The sequence below is a fragment of the Sminthopsis crassicaudata genome, chromosome 2 (genome assembly GCF_048593235.1).
Source record: "Sminthopsis crassicaudata isolate SCR6 chromosome 2, ASM4859323v1, whole genome shotgun sequence".
Classification (NCBI taxonomy): Eukaryota; Metazoa; Chordata; class Mammalia; order Dasyuromorphia; family Dasyuridae; genus Sminthopsis; species Sminthopsis crassicaudata.
The window spans coordinates 16,423,253-16,440,430 of record NC_133618.1 but is presented as its reverse complement, the minus strand read 5'-3'; the positions used below and the strand labels follow the sequence as shown (position 1 = coordinate 16,440,430).

Here is a 17,178-nt window from a genome sequence, read left to right as displayed (position 1 = left end):
CCAGTATGGCTAGTCCTGGCTTCACAAATTTGAATGTGCAGCTTCCACTGTATATAATATTTTTAAAGAACAAAAGTGATTCAAATCTTCTCTTCAATGGGAGAAAAATTTGCTCCTGTGACATTACCAGCCTGCTGCTGCAATTGGCAAAACAATCACCTTATTCTTTTGAACTGCAGATTATGACAGAAAAGGTAGAAAGCACAAGCATTGATTGCCTAGTAATTTGTTTACAATTTTCCCATGATTATTTGATCACTGCTTTTCTAAAGTGATGGAAATGCCCTTTCCCTTTATTTCCCCCTCAGAGATGCCAATGTATACACAGAAATTTACAAATTGCTCTATGAAATGTTATTTGAAAGCATGAGGGAGCAAATACTATTTTATCAAAAAAAGCTATTTTGAGGAGTACAACAAGCAGAATATTAGATGGTAGATAGCTAGAAGGAAAGAAAAAAATAATGAAAAGGAAAAAAGAAGGTGAGAGAGGAAAGGAAAGAAGGGAGAAAGGAGGCTAATGGAGAAGAAAGAAGGGAAGATGGAAAGAAATGTGGGGTAGGGAAAGAGTTTAGAAAAAGGAAGGAAAGGGGGAAAGAGGTGTGAGAATGGAATGAAGAAATAGAATGAGGAAGGTTGAGAAAACTGGAGAAACTCAGAACCACTGTTCTAGGCTATTTACCATTTCCAGGCAAATACTCTGAAAATTAAAATTGATCCCTTCTCCAAGTGTAATGTAATTCTCTATAAATAGAAGGATTACAAACAAAATCCTCTGGCAATCAATTTCTTAATGAGTTCTACTGTTTGATAATCTTTTTTTAAATATAATTTATATATCTTCACCATTTTTCCAAATAATATTTGATACAATGGTCTCTTTGCTGTTCTTAGAACAATCTACTCCATTGATCAGGCATTTTTCTTGTCCTTCATGATTGCAGTTCTCTCCCTCCTCATCTCTGTCTTTTGGTCTCACTTTTCTGTATTGACCAGTCCTATTTAAAACCCTACCTTCTACAGAAAGCCTGTCCTTATGCCTGTTGAAAAGCCTGTGTTTATGCCTGTTGATTTCTAGTACCTTACCTCAGTTAATCATTTCCTTTTTACCCTTGCTACAACTTGTTCATACGTGATTATGATTTGTGTGCATGTTATTTCCTCCATTAAACTTCTTGAGGGCACCTTCACGCTTTTCCCTCTCTTTCTATCTCCAGCACTTAGTGAGGTGTCTGGCATTTAATAAACTCTAAATAAATGTTTGTTGATTCCCTGGGAATCAGTACATCTCTAGCATTCCCTTCCATTTCATGGTTTTCTCCAACTGATCTACCAGACACCTCCAATCACCAGACAGAATTTCACATGTTAAAACAACATTCTATGGGATGCTGTGTTGTTTTGTAGGAAATATAAATGTTAAAATGTACTTCCTATTTAATATAAGAAATGACATCTTAAAAAGTGTTCATCCTATTCAAGAATTTTTTTATTATGAACATAACTTCAATTAAATTGAACAAACATTTATTAAATTTCTACCAAATGCTCAGAAACAGTGTTTGATCCTGGAGACAAAAATGCCTTTATCCTCATTTTGTTTTTATTGTTCTGGAGCAAACAACAACAACAATGTACACAAGTCTAGTCAACAAGCTTTTGCTATGGACTGACTGTGATAAAACACTATGTTGAGCATTGAGAATATAAGGAAGGCTTTAAAGCCATCTTTATTTATTACTTCATGTGGGATAGTATTGGGATATGAAGTGACATGATCTAAACTGTATTATAGGATGATCTCTTTAATAACTAAGTGAATAATGGGGGAAAAATTTAATACTGGGAGACTAGTCACAATGTTATTGCAATTAACCAAGTATGACCTGATAAAAACCAGGACTTAGGTAGTAGCCAGGGCAGAAGAGTTGAATATATACAAGATGTGTTTTAAAAGTAGAAACAACAAGATTTTTCAGGGGATTTCAAACAAAAAGGATAATGAATGAGCGGTTGAAAATAACACCTATTATCATGGAAGTATGGTAGTATCTTTGACAGTAATGGGGTCAGGATGAGGGAAGTTTATTACAAATAACAAACACCAGTTTCAAGATATCAGATACATAGCTGAGACCAGAGATTAGCAGAAAGGTTAAAAATGGGCAAGTAGAGGTGAGAATCTTTAGGATAGGGATGTTAATTGAACATATAGGAGTTGATGGTGTCATCAAGCAAAATAATATAGAGATAGAAGAGATAAGGGACTCAGATCCTTCGGATTGATCATACTGGGTTCAGTATGGAGATTATATTATATATATACATACATATATATATATATATACATATATATATATATATGTGTGTGTGTGTGTGTGTGTGTGTGTGTGTGTGTATACACACACATAGAGACATATATACTTATGTGTATATATATATATATATATATATATATATATATATATATATATATATATATATATACATACATACACACATATGTAAGTGTGTGTATGTGTATGGGGAGAGGGGGTCAGGCACTGAGATGGTCATTCAGGTAAGAAAAGATTCAGAAAAGTTTAGGTTTGTAAAAACTTTAATAGAAGAAAATATTAAGGTGAAGAGGATAACCAAAGGAATGAAGCCTATTGGGAAATCAAGGAGAATAAGGGAGAAGAAAAGTCCTTAGATATGATGATTAAGAAATTATAAATCAAATCGGGGCAGCTAAATGGTGCAGTGTATAGAGTAGCAACCCTGAAATCAGGAGAATCTGAGTACAAATGTGACCTCAGGTACTTAACACAGTCACAGTCACAGCTGTGTGACCTTGGGCAAGTCACTTAATCCCAGTTGCCTCAGGGGAAAGTAATTATGAATAAAGTTGCATAGAACAGTTTCAATGGAATGATACAATCAGAAAATCGCATGCAATTAAAAAAGAATGAGGGGGAAAAGAGTAATTCAATGTAGATGATTATCTCTAAGTGGTGAGCTTCTAAAAGGAGAAGTGGGGAAAAAAAAAAAACATAGATCAAGTTTTTTTGTTTGTGTTCTGTTTTTTTGTTTTTTTTTTTTTGTTGGTAGAGACTTGGTCACATTTGTAGACAAGTTGGAAGAGGTCAGAAGGCAGGAAGAGAATTAAGATGCACAAAAAGTGGGGATGATAGAAGGAATCATCCCTTTGTTGGAAAAGTAGAAGTATCATGTGTTCACTTGTGCATATGGAGGAATTTCACTTAGAAAAGCAAAACCTACTTGATGTGAGATAGGAGTAGAGGAAAAGACAGTAGAAAAAGACATTTGTGTGATGAGAAAGAAGCAGAAGATAAGAAGGAAAAATACTCTTTTTTGTATAATATGAATGAGTGCTGCTTCTCAATTGAGAAGGTGAGTATAAAGTAAATAGTGTGACTAGGTCTTCTGATATGGAGCTAAATAAGTACAAAATTCAAAAAAGAAACTGGAAGAATTATAAAAAAAAAAAAAAATCACCAACATGTGGCATTTCAGCTTTAAAGGGAAAATAGGATTCCAAAAGATAATCAGGTCAGGAAACAGAGAATTAGAAAAGTGAGGAGAAATTACCTCATACAAAATCATGGGAACACAACATAACCAAAAACAAAAAGTAGAACATTTTTTTTCCTGTAATAAAAAGTATGTAAAGAAATTATATGGAATAAGTCTAGAAAGACAATATGGAGAAAGTTCATTAGTACTTTTTTTAGTGTTGAAAATAGCAATTTGTATTTTATTCTAGAAGAAATGGGAATAATAAACTTCTTGAGTTAAGAAGTGACATGGTCACAGCAGTATTTTAGGAATAACAGTTTGACATCCATCTAGAGGGTACATTGGAGATAGGAGAGAAAAAATGTTGAGATAGGACAGAAAATAAACTTAAATTTATTCTTTTCTATTATATTATTAAGTTCCCTTAGGCTTTCATTCTGGTGACATTTCTTCTCCCCTGCGTTTCTGGATCAATATTTATAATTTAAACCAAGACATTTAAAGCTCAAAAATATATTGCTGCTAAATTTTCTAAGAATCACAAAATTTCAGAATAAGCTATAGTAGTCCCTTAATCAATAACTGAAAATGAATTCCCAATACCACACAATGAGTAAGCCATCCTTCACCATTGGCTCACTTTGAGTAACTGGGGATACATTACCTCCCAAGGCAGATACTTTAGAATTGTTCTGTTTCCAAGGAAATTTTTCATTTTAATCTCTCCTCACTCTCTACCACCATATTAAGTCTTCTTGGGCGAAATAAAATGAATCTAATCTTTCTACATTTCAACTTTTTAAGTACTTAAAGAGAGCAATCATATGTCCCCTGGTCTTTTTCTTTTCCAATCGAAAAATCCACAGTTCATTAAGTCGAACATTACTAGAAATGGATATGAACATATTTAATTTTACTCCAAGCAATGAGTTAAAAAGATTTTGGTGGCACAGTGGGCAGTGTTCTGGTCCTGGAATTAGGAAAACCTGATTTCAAACCACATAACTATTTCTCTCAGTGTTCCTTATATATTAATGATTTAGAGAAGGAAATGGAAAATCTCTCCCCTATATTAGCTAAGAAAAACCTCAAATCGTCATGGAGAGATAGATGATACCACTAAAAATGACTTAAAAATAACCACAATTTTTAAAGGTTTCAAAATATTTTACTTATAACAATATCTCATATGAGATTTTTTTTAGAAATTTTGTTGTATAATTTTAATGCTTCACTCTATATAATCTCTGGGAAAAACTGAAATGAAAAATCTAAACTTTTTTGCATTTAAAAAAAAAATTAAAACATTTTATTTGTATTTTTAGCACTTAGCACAATGTCTGGCACATAATAAACACAATAAACAAACAAACAAAAAATTGACCACAAAGGCAGTGAGGCAATAAAATGACTGCTACTACTACTAAATTAGATATAAAGCTCATCATGTCAGATTATATATATATATATATATATATATATATATATATATATATATATATATACACACACACATATATACACATATACATATACATACACACATATATATACATATATATACATATACATATATACACATATATGTATATATACATACATGTATACATATATATGTATGTATACATATATACATGTATGTATATGTGTGTATATATGTATATATGTGTGTATATATATGTGTGTATATATATGTGTGTATATATATATATATATATATATATATATATATATATATATATATATATATATATATAATATTTGCAAAACACACCAAACATGTTTGCACAAATTTACCTTCCCCAACTTGAGTTTCCCTGTCGTAGATTCTTCCTCAGTTTCTCAATGACCTTCCCAAAACATAATCCTCAGAACTGAATATAGTATTCCCAATGTGAAAGACCAGAAATAAAAATTGGTGTCAAAATAATACTTATTTAAACAAACTCTGCCTTTCTTAATGTGGTGAATAACAATGTTTGTTTTCTTGGGAACCAATTCAAATCATTCACATATCATTCTCAAAGTCCTTTAAGTCTTTCAGGAATATTTTTTCCCCTATCAGGACAACTATCCTATATGAATGAATGTATCACATTTTATTTTCCAAATTGATGTCTTCAACTCACATTCAAATATAAGGGATATATATTATAAGGGGTGTGTGTGTGTGTGTATATAGATAGATAGATAGATAGATAGATAGATAGATAGATAGATAGATATAGATAGATAGATATAGATAGATATGTGTATATGCATATATATACATACATATATACATATACACACATAGATACATTTGTGTATATGTATATATATACATATACACACAGATACGCATACATACATTTGTATGTATATATATACATACATACATTTGTATGTATGTATATATATACATATACACATATAGATACACATATACATTCGTGTATGTGTGTGTATACATATATGTGAATATGTATATATATATGAATATGTATGTATATATATATATATAAATATGTATGTATACACCTCTGTGTGAGTATCTCCCTACTAAATTTGATCTTATTTCCTTCCATTCCTTTTCATAGTTTAACAAGATTTTTAAAAAATCTGGACTAGAATTCTAATAACTAATTTATTCCTCTCATCTTTGTGTCAGATAAAAATTGAATAATCATTCCATATAGGCCTTTATTCAAGAAACTGATAAAAATATTAAATAGGACATAGCCAAGATAAGATCCGTGGCACTTTAAACTAATGACAGCTTTCCAAGATGACAAAGAATCCATCCACAAGTAGTTCCTCATTCATCTAATTTCATTATTGTCTAGTAACTGTCACTCCATCTTTTCCCACAAAGATGTTATATGAAATATCTGAAGAAAAGCTTCAATAAAATCTACATAAACCGGATGATTCCCTGATCTGCCAGAATAGTAATCTTGTCACAAAAGGATTACATTTAGTCTGATATGTTCCATCCTTGATGGTGTCAATCTGGCTCTTTTGAATCACCTTTACTTTTTCTAGATATTTGATAATCACTTTGATAATACTATACATATTTCTCCCTGTGAATCTTTTTTTGGACTGTGAATTGCTAGAATGAATTTCTTACCTATTTGACAGCTAGAAAAATTTCCACTTCTCCTAGACAGTGCTACCTTTCTCATTCAAATCAATCTTGCAAATATCACAGAATGGCTCAGTAAGCACATATTCCAGTTATTTCAGGACATGAGTATATAGTTTATCTGGGAAAGGTGACTTGGATTCATCAAGGGTAAGTATGTTCTTTCACTGTCTCTTTACTTATTTTTAGTATTAAGTTTTATCTTTCAAAGGGTGGGGAAACCATTGACAGGAAATGCTATCCTTGGTCAGATTCTTATAAAAAGTAGATAAATGTTTGCTTGGTGGAAAGAATGCATCAGTAAAAGAATGTGTCATTTCAAGTTAATGAAAAAGGAAGGGGAATCTAGATAAGTCTGGCATATATTTTCTATTTAAAAAAAAAAACATTTTAAACATTTTCTACAAAGAATAGTTATGGTTTTGGGGACTAAAATTCTATGTGTGAAGTCAGCTAATGAAAAGTGGAAAACTAATGAATAAAAATCTTTAGAAATGAAGGGAGCCAAGTGTAATGAGAATGTAAATTGTGAGTTTTCTGAAGAAACCAGTGTGGATGATCTTATAAAATCCCCTACTACATCAGCCTTTTCATTACAGAAGTTCACCCCCACTTCCTTATTATCCAGTCTTTTATGTGGTCAGTTTCTCTTAGAAAGACCCTGGCTAACTATGTCCAATAGATTTCTCTATCGGCTCTGCTACTTCTGTCCCAAACTTCTTTTTGCATCAATCTCTGTGAGTTTTCAAATCTTGGCAGAATCTTCAACTCTTGTTACCCATTCTTCTGAATTGCCAGTTCTTTTTTTTTTAATTTTTTAAAAAATTTTATAATTATAACATTTTCTTTAACAGTACATATGCATAGGTAATTTTTATTTATTTATTTATTTTTTATAACATTATCCCTTGTACTCCCTTCTGTTCCAAAATTTTCCCCTCCTTCCCTCCACTCCCTCCCCTAGATGGAAGGCATTCCCATACATATTAAATATTTTATAGTATATCCTAGGTACAATATATATGTGCAGAACCGAATTTTGTTGTTGTTGTTGCAAAGGAAGAATTATATTTGGAAGCTAAAAATAATCTGGAAAGAAAAACAAAATACAACAAAACAAAACAGTGCTCACAGTTTATACTCATTTCCAGTGTTCCTTTTCTGGATGTAGCTGATTCTGGCCATCATTAATCAATTGGAATTGGATTAGCTCTTCTCTATGTTGAAGATATCCACTTCCATCAGAATGCATCTCATACAGTATCATTGTTGATCTTCTGGTTCTGTTCGTTTCACTCAGCATCAGTTGATGTAAGTCGCTCCAGGCCTCTCTGTATTCCTCCTGCTGGTCATTTCTTACAGAACATTAATATTCCATAACCTTCATATACCATAGTTTACCCAACCATTCTCCAATTGATGGACATCCATTCATCTTCCAGTTTCTGGCCACTATGAAAAGAGCTGCCACAAACATTTTGGCACATACAGGTCCCTTTCCCTTCTTTAGTATTTCCTTGGGATATAAGCCCAGTAGTAGCACTGCTGGGTCAAAGGGTATGCACAGTTTGATAACTTTTTGGATTGCCAGTTCTTTTAAGAAACATTATTTCTGTTTTTTCCCCAATAGTATTTCATTTTTCCCCCAAATGGATGCAAAGATAGTTTTTTCAACATTCATTTCTGCAAAATCTTGTGGTTCAATTTTGTCTTTCTCCCTGTCCTCTTCCCCCTCCTCAGAAAACATACAATCCAATATAGGTTAAACATCTGTAATTCTAATTATATTTCCATATCCATCATGCTGCAGAAGAGCAATCATACAAAAAAGAAAAACAAAGAAATAAGAAAAGAAAAAGTAACAACAACAACAAAAAAAATAGATGAAGAAATGAAAATACTATGATTTGATCTACATTTAGTCTCCATAATTCTCTCTCTGGATGCAGGTAGCTCTCTCTATCCCTAATCTATTGGAATTGCCTTGAATCACCTCATTGTCGAAAATAGCCAAATCCATCACAGTTGATCATTAAATAATCTTCTTTGAACTGTGTACACTGTTCTCTTAGTTCTGTGCACTTCACTCAGGATCAGTTCATGTAAGTATTGCCAGGTTTTTCTGAAATCAGCTTGCTCATCATTTCTTATAGAATAACAATATTCCATTAAATTCATATATCTTAATTTCGACTGATGGACATCCATTCAGTTTCCAGTTACTTGCCACTGAAGAGTGCTACTTTGCACATACAGGTCCTTTTCCAATTTTTGATGTTGTTGGGATACAGGCCCAGTAGAGATATTGCTGGATCAAGAAGTTTGCACAGTTTATAACCCTTTGACATAGATCCTAATTACTCTCCAGAGTGTGTCGATCAGTTCATAACTCTACCAAAATGTATTAATATCCAGTTTTCCCACATCCCCTGAATTTGAAAACATCTGAAACATCATTTCAATGAAAGATTCAGGCTAGACTTGTTCACTCTCCTTCATTTACCTTGGGGTTCCACATGATTCTATACACTATTTTAAGTGTACCATGTTCAAAGAGATAATTTTTTCCCATCCCCTTACTTTTTAAAACATAATTATATTACCGTCTTCTCCATATAGTCTTTGAGAACAGAACTTTTTCTGTCTTTGTCTCCATCTCTCTATGTGACTATGTGTGTGTACCTTTATCTGCTCCTCTCCATCTCTGTCTCTGCCTGTCTCTCTCTGACTCTGTCCTGTATCTATTTCTATGTTTTTCTGTCTCTGTGTGCCTCTCTCTGCCTTTGAAATTCTGTCTCTCTCTCTCACACTTTCTGTGTGTGTGTGTGTGTGTGTGTGTGTGTGTGTGTGTGTGTGTGTGTGTGTGCTCACTTGCCTCTCTCTGGCTCTCTTTGTCTCTTAATCCATACATTTATATCTGTCTCTTGTCTGTATATCTCTGTCTTTCTCTGTGTCTCTCTGCCTCTCTCTGTCTTTGTCATTATCTAGCTCTCTCTCTCTCTCTCTCTCTCAACTCTCTAAGTGTGTGTGTGTGTGTGTGTGTGTGTGTGTGTATGTGTGTGTATGTGTGTATGTGTGTGTGTGTGTGTTTAACAGGGGCTCTCTGAATGTCTTTCTCTTTCTCATATTTCCAATGCTTCACACCATTCTTATTCATAGGAAACACTTAGCATGTGTCTATGCACTTGATTTAAATGTGCAGAAAACACCCTCTTAGGAAAAAAATGATGGCGGGAAAAAGATTCATATGGAGGACACATGCAATAAACTGTGATTTAGCAGTAGTATTCCCAAGCAGGTATTAGATAACATTGCAAAAACTACTCAGAATAGATTGATCCAAGATAAAACTTTAATACCAGATGGCTTCTATGAAGTCTTTTCTGGGCTGCTTATCTATCTTTACTCTCTACTTGGCACCCACCTTTTGCCTATGGCTCCAAGAAATCACTATCTACACAACAACCATGTCCCAGTAAACCAACTCAGAAGATGGGCTAAAATAAGTTGTGGGGAACTGGTGGGCTGCAAATCCATCACTGAGTCAAGGGATATCTACCCTAAAGATTTGTTTCAATGTCCTTGATATGGGCTGAAACAGGTTCTGTGGAGCACTAAGAGCTTGCTGGGGTATGGAAAATGCCAAGATCACCTACTGCAATCTGGGCCATCTCCTGTCATTCTAAATTTTTTCTCGTCACCCTGATGTGGTGCAGCTCCTAGAGAGATTGTAGTAATGACCCTAAGGTCATCTGGCAGTAGTGATATCTTGGTAGTAATGATATATCTCAGATAGAAATGATATCTTTCTTCCCCTAAGCTATCCTGCTCCAGTATACTCTCTATGACCAGGATGCTAAGGCCACAGATATTGCTAGCTGTCAGATAACATTCTGTAAGTCCATGATAATGATCTCTGAAACTAATGAACATCAATAATGAGGTACTTAAAGTAAAAGAACACAATTGGATGTCCAATACTTGACCAAGTGATGTTTCAGGCCTAAAAGCACACTTCCTGAAGGTTCCCCTTCTCTCCCCACAATGAGCGCTTCCCAGAGAATTAGGATTATTGCACCTACCTACAAAGTTAGAATCATATCACTTCCCAACTTCATCTTTAAGCTATAAAATTAATATATCAATTACAGGAAGCAACTGATTTTGGTGGGGGTTGAGGTCCCTTTAAGCTAGGATCTTTTGATTTACAAATCCTGGTCATTGGGCCTGTCCCAGCCCCCACTGGATCTGAGCCAACTTGGGGCACCACCCACAAACCCCTTTAGATATAAAAGAGCCAAACTTGAGCTCTCTCTTTGCAGGAGCCCTTTCCCTTAAACATGGTATCCTTCCGGCCATTTAAGAGTTCCTGCCCACCCAGGGACCACCTTTGGCCCTGGCATCTTTCTACCTTTAACTTTACTTCCAAATCCCTACAATAAACCTTTTATCAATCTAGGTTTTCAGGCCTGTAAATTCCTTTTACAGGGGACTCTGCATTATTACAAGACTATCTTTGCATCTACCCAAGAGGGGGTTCCCCTTCCTTAACTCTCATCAATTTCTCTAACTTTTTCCCCCATAAATTTACCTTCTTGTCCCCAGTTCTTTGTTAACTTCTTTTGGAAATTAGCCCACTGTTAGTAGTGCAATAGTTTTTTGTCCCTTAACTTGGAGGCAAATTAAATTTGTGAATTATTTTCCCATACTTTCCACACCAACCTGGGGACTCTAATATTGCTGGAATGTCCTCCACCTCAACAATTGGACATCTATTACCCTGGAAGAGAGAGCAAGGGTGACCATATTGTACAACTTTCTCTCACTTAAATCCAATTCTCACATAAATCAAAATATCAACCCATGATGTCACTGGCCTGCTTTGAAAAGAGCAAACAACAATATCTCAATAGCTGATAATAAATGGAAAACTTCTGCAAAATACTTTCTAAATATTGTTATTTCTAAATTATTTTATCTTGAAATGAATTCTATACACTATTTTTAAGTATTATCAGTAACGACACTGAGGCAGAAAAATCTAAGAATTTAAATTGTTGTTCAATTTCAAATAATTTTGTTGCCCAGAGTTAGAGTGCTAAAACATGCCTAAAACTAAATTTGAACTCCGGGCTTCCTGACTTCAGATGCAACATTGTACTACCTACTGGATTGTCAAAGTCATTTTCTATATTAAGGATTCATATAAAACTATTAAAATAATTGAAAAAAAAATAAGAATAGTGAAAGCCTTCACTATTGGAGTGTATACCTATGCAGAGTAGAGGGATCCCTTGAAGTTGGGTTTTATATGTATATACGTATATATGTATATATACATATATATACATATATATATATATATACATATGTATATATACACATATATACATATATGTATACATATATATATACATATATACATAGGTATATATACATATATATGTGTATATATACGTATGTATAGATATATACATATATCTATATAGAGATATATATGTATGTATAGATATATATATATACATATATATCTATGTATAGATAGACAGACAGACAGACAGACACAGACAGACAGACAGATGTATATACTAATTCAATATATTTTAAGCTTACTGAGAGCCAAGATTCTTAATTCCTAAGAAAGATCAAGCACTAAACTAGGCATTAATACAAAACTACAATTCCATTTTTTCAGTCTTTTCTCTTATAAGAATGTAGGATAAAGTCTGCTACTACTAAAGTTTTTAATGACATTAGAAATGGATTCTCAACCAAGATGTAAAGTATTAGGGGAAAACTGGTTCTGACCAGTTGTAAAATATTAGGGGAAAAAAAAAAAAAGCAGGATGGTTCTGATCATTTAACATGATGAGGGTCTTTTCTTTAAAGAAATCTTTTTTTTTTTTTCAAAATAAATCAGGATTAGTTCTCATTTAGATATTTCATTTTAGTTTATGAATGTACAACAATAAATATACTTCCCCAAATTTTATATTTGAAGGTTAAACTGTGAACCAGCTAATGGTTGTCTAATAATTATAAGTTTATTGGACTCTCCCTGTTTTTTACTAGTAGTAGTAATAGTAGTAGCAGCAGCAGCAAAAGCTAAAATTTATAAAGCCCTTTAAGATTTGCAAATTGCTTTATGTATATATTTTTTTCATTTAACTATTTCAACAATTCTGTGAAGTAGGTGCTACTGTTTTCCCCAATTTTACAGATAAGTAAGTCCAAGAAATATTAAATATATTGCTTAGTATTCCATTACCTAGTAAGTTAAAAAGGCAATATCTGAATTCAGGTTTTCCTCATTACAAGTCTAGGGCCTCAGCTGCTGTGTTTATAAAATTTTGTCTCACTTTCTTTCTCCATGTAGAGGTGTGGGCTGAAAAATCTGATAGGGGCAAACTAAACTCAGGATGGGTAATTATCGCTGCCACCAGTTTAACCAGATTCTTGCTCTCTTTCTAATACAAATAAAGCCAATCCAAGGTAGAGATTTTATTTGTCTCACTCTAGGTCCTTCATCTGCAAAGTATATTTGCATATCTCCAATTTCCAAACCTCCTAACTCTGTAAACAGGGGAAGCTCTTTGGATTATCAAATTGCTTTGGGATGTGCATTCATTACTTTTAAAGTCAGTAAATTTGAATTGGAAACTCACTTTTCAGTTCTTGATTGTAACAAAGAGGGTTCTCAAGTATTCCAATTTCTGGCCTGCCATTGAATAAACAGAGGGGGGCAAATTTCATGATGTCAAAAGCAGCTGGGAAAAAGTAAAAAAAAAAAAAAACAAAAACAAAAAAACAAACAAACAAAAAAAAAAAACTGTCTACATTTGGAATAGGCTCCACAGTGCTCAGCATTTACCTTGTGAACAATGTTTATCATTTCAGACCTAGTCAGTAATGTCTTGCATTCTGGAAATCTTTCGATCCCTTGATCATAGCTCTGCAGTTGAAGGGACTATAGATGTCAATCAGTCCAACCCCCTCATTTTATAATTGAAAAAAGATGATTTTCTATTAAGAGGATAATTTTCTGAGTATACAGGTTATTAGGGTGGAGAAAATGCATGGTTTGTATTAGCAGTATATGACTTAACAACACATTATCAAGAGCACTCAAACATACACAAAAGGGATTGAATAGATAATAAATGGATGTATGGATGGAGGACTGGTTGGATGGATAGGAGGATGGACAAAGGGACAGGAATAGAGGGATGGACAGATAGATAGATAAGGCTTTAAACATGAGTCTGAGTAATTGAGCTAGCAATATTGGAATGTTTCTTATTTTTAGAAACCCAGTTTTTAGTGTATGGGATACAACCCTTACCCAAATTAAAATCAGAGACTCTCAAGGTAAAAAACAAAAAGGATTTATTATGATTTCCAAGAAAGGACAACTTCCAACATATGAGGTGTTGTCAGTAGAGCAGTACAAAGTGCAAACTGCAAAACACAGGACTATATAGACCCTAATGAGGATGCCCTTCCCTTCATGACCCTTTTTTCCCATTGGCTGAGAGTAGGATTTACATTTTAATCCACCCAGAGAAAAAGAATACTAGCCAATGAAATACTCTTTATTATATTAGAAACTTAATGCAAATGAAAAAATGCTCAGGGAATTAGCAAAAGGGAAATGATTATCTAAGATAATCAAACACCTGTGACTTTAGGCTATAGCTAGTCCCAAGATATAATTAGGGAATTGGTGCAAACTACACTCTCATGAGACTCTTCATTCATTTCAACTCATTCATCTAGGAAAACTCCTTTGAACAAACTAGGTACATACTTAAATGCATATTGGTGCACTGAATTTAATTGTATTAAATAGATGTGAGCCCATTAGTCCACATTTGTTTCTTTTAGTAGGTATATGACAAGACTATATATACAACAAATAATAGCAGCTTTAAGCAGAAACTAGTTATATCAATAATTATGAACGCTATAAAGAAAATTAATAAGCTATCACATAAAGATTATACAAAATATTGGAGATTCCTTCCAAGTCTTAGATCCTATGATGAAGATCTCAGGATATGGGTTCTGGGGTTGAGAGAGGAAGGAAAAGTAAGGACTGAAATAAAGTGGAGGAAAAGAAAAGTTCTTCTCAAAATAACATCAGTCTGGATAGAAATTGGAAAGTATATATATATATATATATAAACATATATATATATATATATATGTATATACACACACATATATATACATGTATATGTATATATACATATATATACATATATACTACATATATTATATATACACATATATAACATATATATACACATATATACACATGCATATATACACATACACATATATAGACACACACACATATATATACATACACACATTATATATATATATATATATATTATTTCTGCATGTTGAAAATACTCAGTCTCTATGCAAATATGTGGTATGCTTTCCAAGTTAAATTGCATTTGTTAGAAACAAACTGACTCCAAAAGTCAGTTAACAAAGGAATTTTATTATTATTATTATTTTTTTTCACACTGAAATAAGATGACTTTATTGATGGTACACAATATAGGACACTCTAGGCTTCTCCCACTTACTACAGGGGTGGCTGTAGGACAATGATGTGAATGGGGCATGAAATCCCCAGTATAGGAACATAGGTTAGGGATGTGGGCTCTCCAGTGGTGGAACAACTTTTTTTGGCTGGGGATGAAGATCCATGGCTTCCCACTTTACTCCTTGGAGGCCATGTAGACCATGAGGTCCACTACACGGTTGCTATAACCATACTCATTGTCGTACCAGGAAATGAGCTTGACAAAATGGTCATTGAGGGCAATGCCAGCCCCAGCATCAAAGGTGGAAGAGTGGGTGTTGCTGTTGAAGTCACAGGATACAACCTGGTCCTCTGTGTAGCCCAAGATGCCCTTCAAGGGTCCTTCTGATGCTTGCTTCACCACTTTCTTGATGTCATCATATTTGGCAGGTTTCTCCAGGCGGCAGGTCAGATCCACAATGGATACGTTGGGAGTAGGAACTCGGAAAGCCATGCCTGTGAGCTTTCCGTTCAGCTCAGGGATGACCTTGCCTACAGCCTTAGCAGCACCAGTGGAAGCAGGGATGATGTTCTGAGCAGCACCACGCCCATCACGCCACAGCTTGCCGGAGGGGCCATCAACTGTCTTCTGAGTAGCAGTGATGGCATGAACTGTGGTCATGAGTCCTTCCACAATGCCAAAGTTGTCATGAATGACTTTGGGCAAGGGGGCCAAGCAGTTGGTAGTGCAGGAGGCATTGCTGACAATCTTAAGGGAATTATCGTATTTCTCATGGTTCACTCCCATCACAAACATGGGGGCATCAGCAGAAGGTGCAGAAATGATGACACGCTTAGCTCCACCCTTCAAGTGAGCCCCGGCCTTCTCCATGGTGGTAAACACTCCAGTGGACTCCACAATGTATTTGGCTCCAGCATCTCCCCATTTAATGTTGGTGGGATCCCGCTCCTGGAAGATGGTAATGGCCTTTCCATTGATCACCAGCTTTCCATTCTCAGCCTTGACAGTGCCATTGAACTTGCCATGGGTGGAATCATATTGGAACATATAAACCATGTAATTAAGGTCAATGAAGGGGTCATTAATGGCCACAATGTCTACTCCGCTTGAGCAGAAGGCAGCACGGGTCACCAGGCATCTGATACAGCCAAATCCATTGACTCCGACCTTCACCATCTTGTCTCAGGGATGTTCGCAAAGCAGCGGATCCTAGCAGCAAGCTTGGGAGAGAAGCTGAGAGCCCGAATTTTATTGAGAGAGAAAATTCAGAGGAATTGAATATTTCAGGCCAGAAGCCAGGTCCACCCACCCCTTTGATGGGAAGGGGGAGCACTAAATACAGAAGTAAATGAATGAGATGAGGTGAGATCTTTCAAGACAGTTGTGAAAATCGAGTAAGGCTTCATCTACTTCAGAGTTTGAGTAGGCCTGAAGGACATTGAGCATTGATTGAAGGGCATAATGGAGTCCCCTTCCTGCTATCCTCCCATGACACAATCTCCTCCCTATTTCAGTCAAATATGGGCAACTATGTACTTATTGGTCAAGTTCAATTTCTTGGGTAGATTTCTCATTTAGAATGTAAGACTCTCAGCCAATGAGGATGAGGGTCAGTGGCGGGAGGCGGTGTTTGTGTTAGGGTATAAAGGGGCTGTCCTGCCCACAGGAGCTGCTTCCTCTCTTTGATTGTCTGCTGGAAGGGTGGGAATATAAAATAAACTTTGCTTTACTCTAGAGATCTCCCCAGCTTTTTTTATTAAATGGTGACCCCTCACCATTTCCTTACCACACATAAATAACCTTAATGCTGTTATTTCTTCACAGTTCCTCCCCCAAAGAATGAATTGGTACATTCCCCTTAGGGTTGCACCATCTCTTATATGCTACTACTTACACATGTTCCCCTTCCCTATTCATATATCCATGTTTTGTTAATGAGTTTCTAATTTTATTCAGGGTGTGTCAGCTTAT

The 17,178-nt window shown here is 34.7% G+C and overlaps 1 pseudogene; it reads right to left on the bottom strand.

Moving 5' to 3' along the window:
• Nucleotides 1-15,303: 15,303 nt before the first annotated feature.
• LOC141553970 (glyceraldehyde-3-phosphate dehydrogenase pseudogene) lies at nucleotides 15,304-16,383 on the bottom strand (annotated as a pseudogene).
• Between the last annotated feature and the right edge of the window lie 795 nt (nucleotides 16,384-17,178).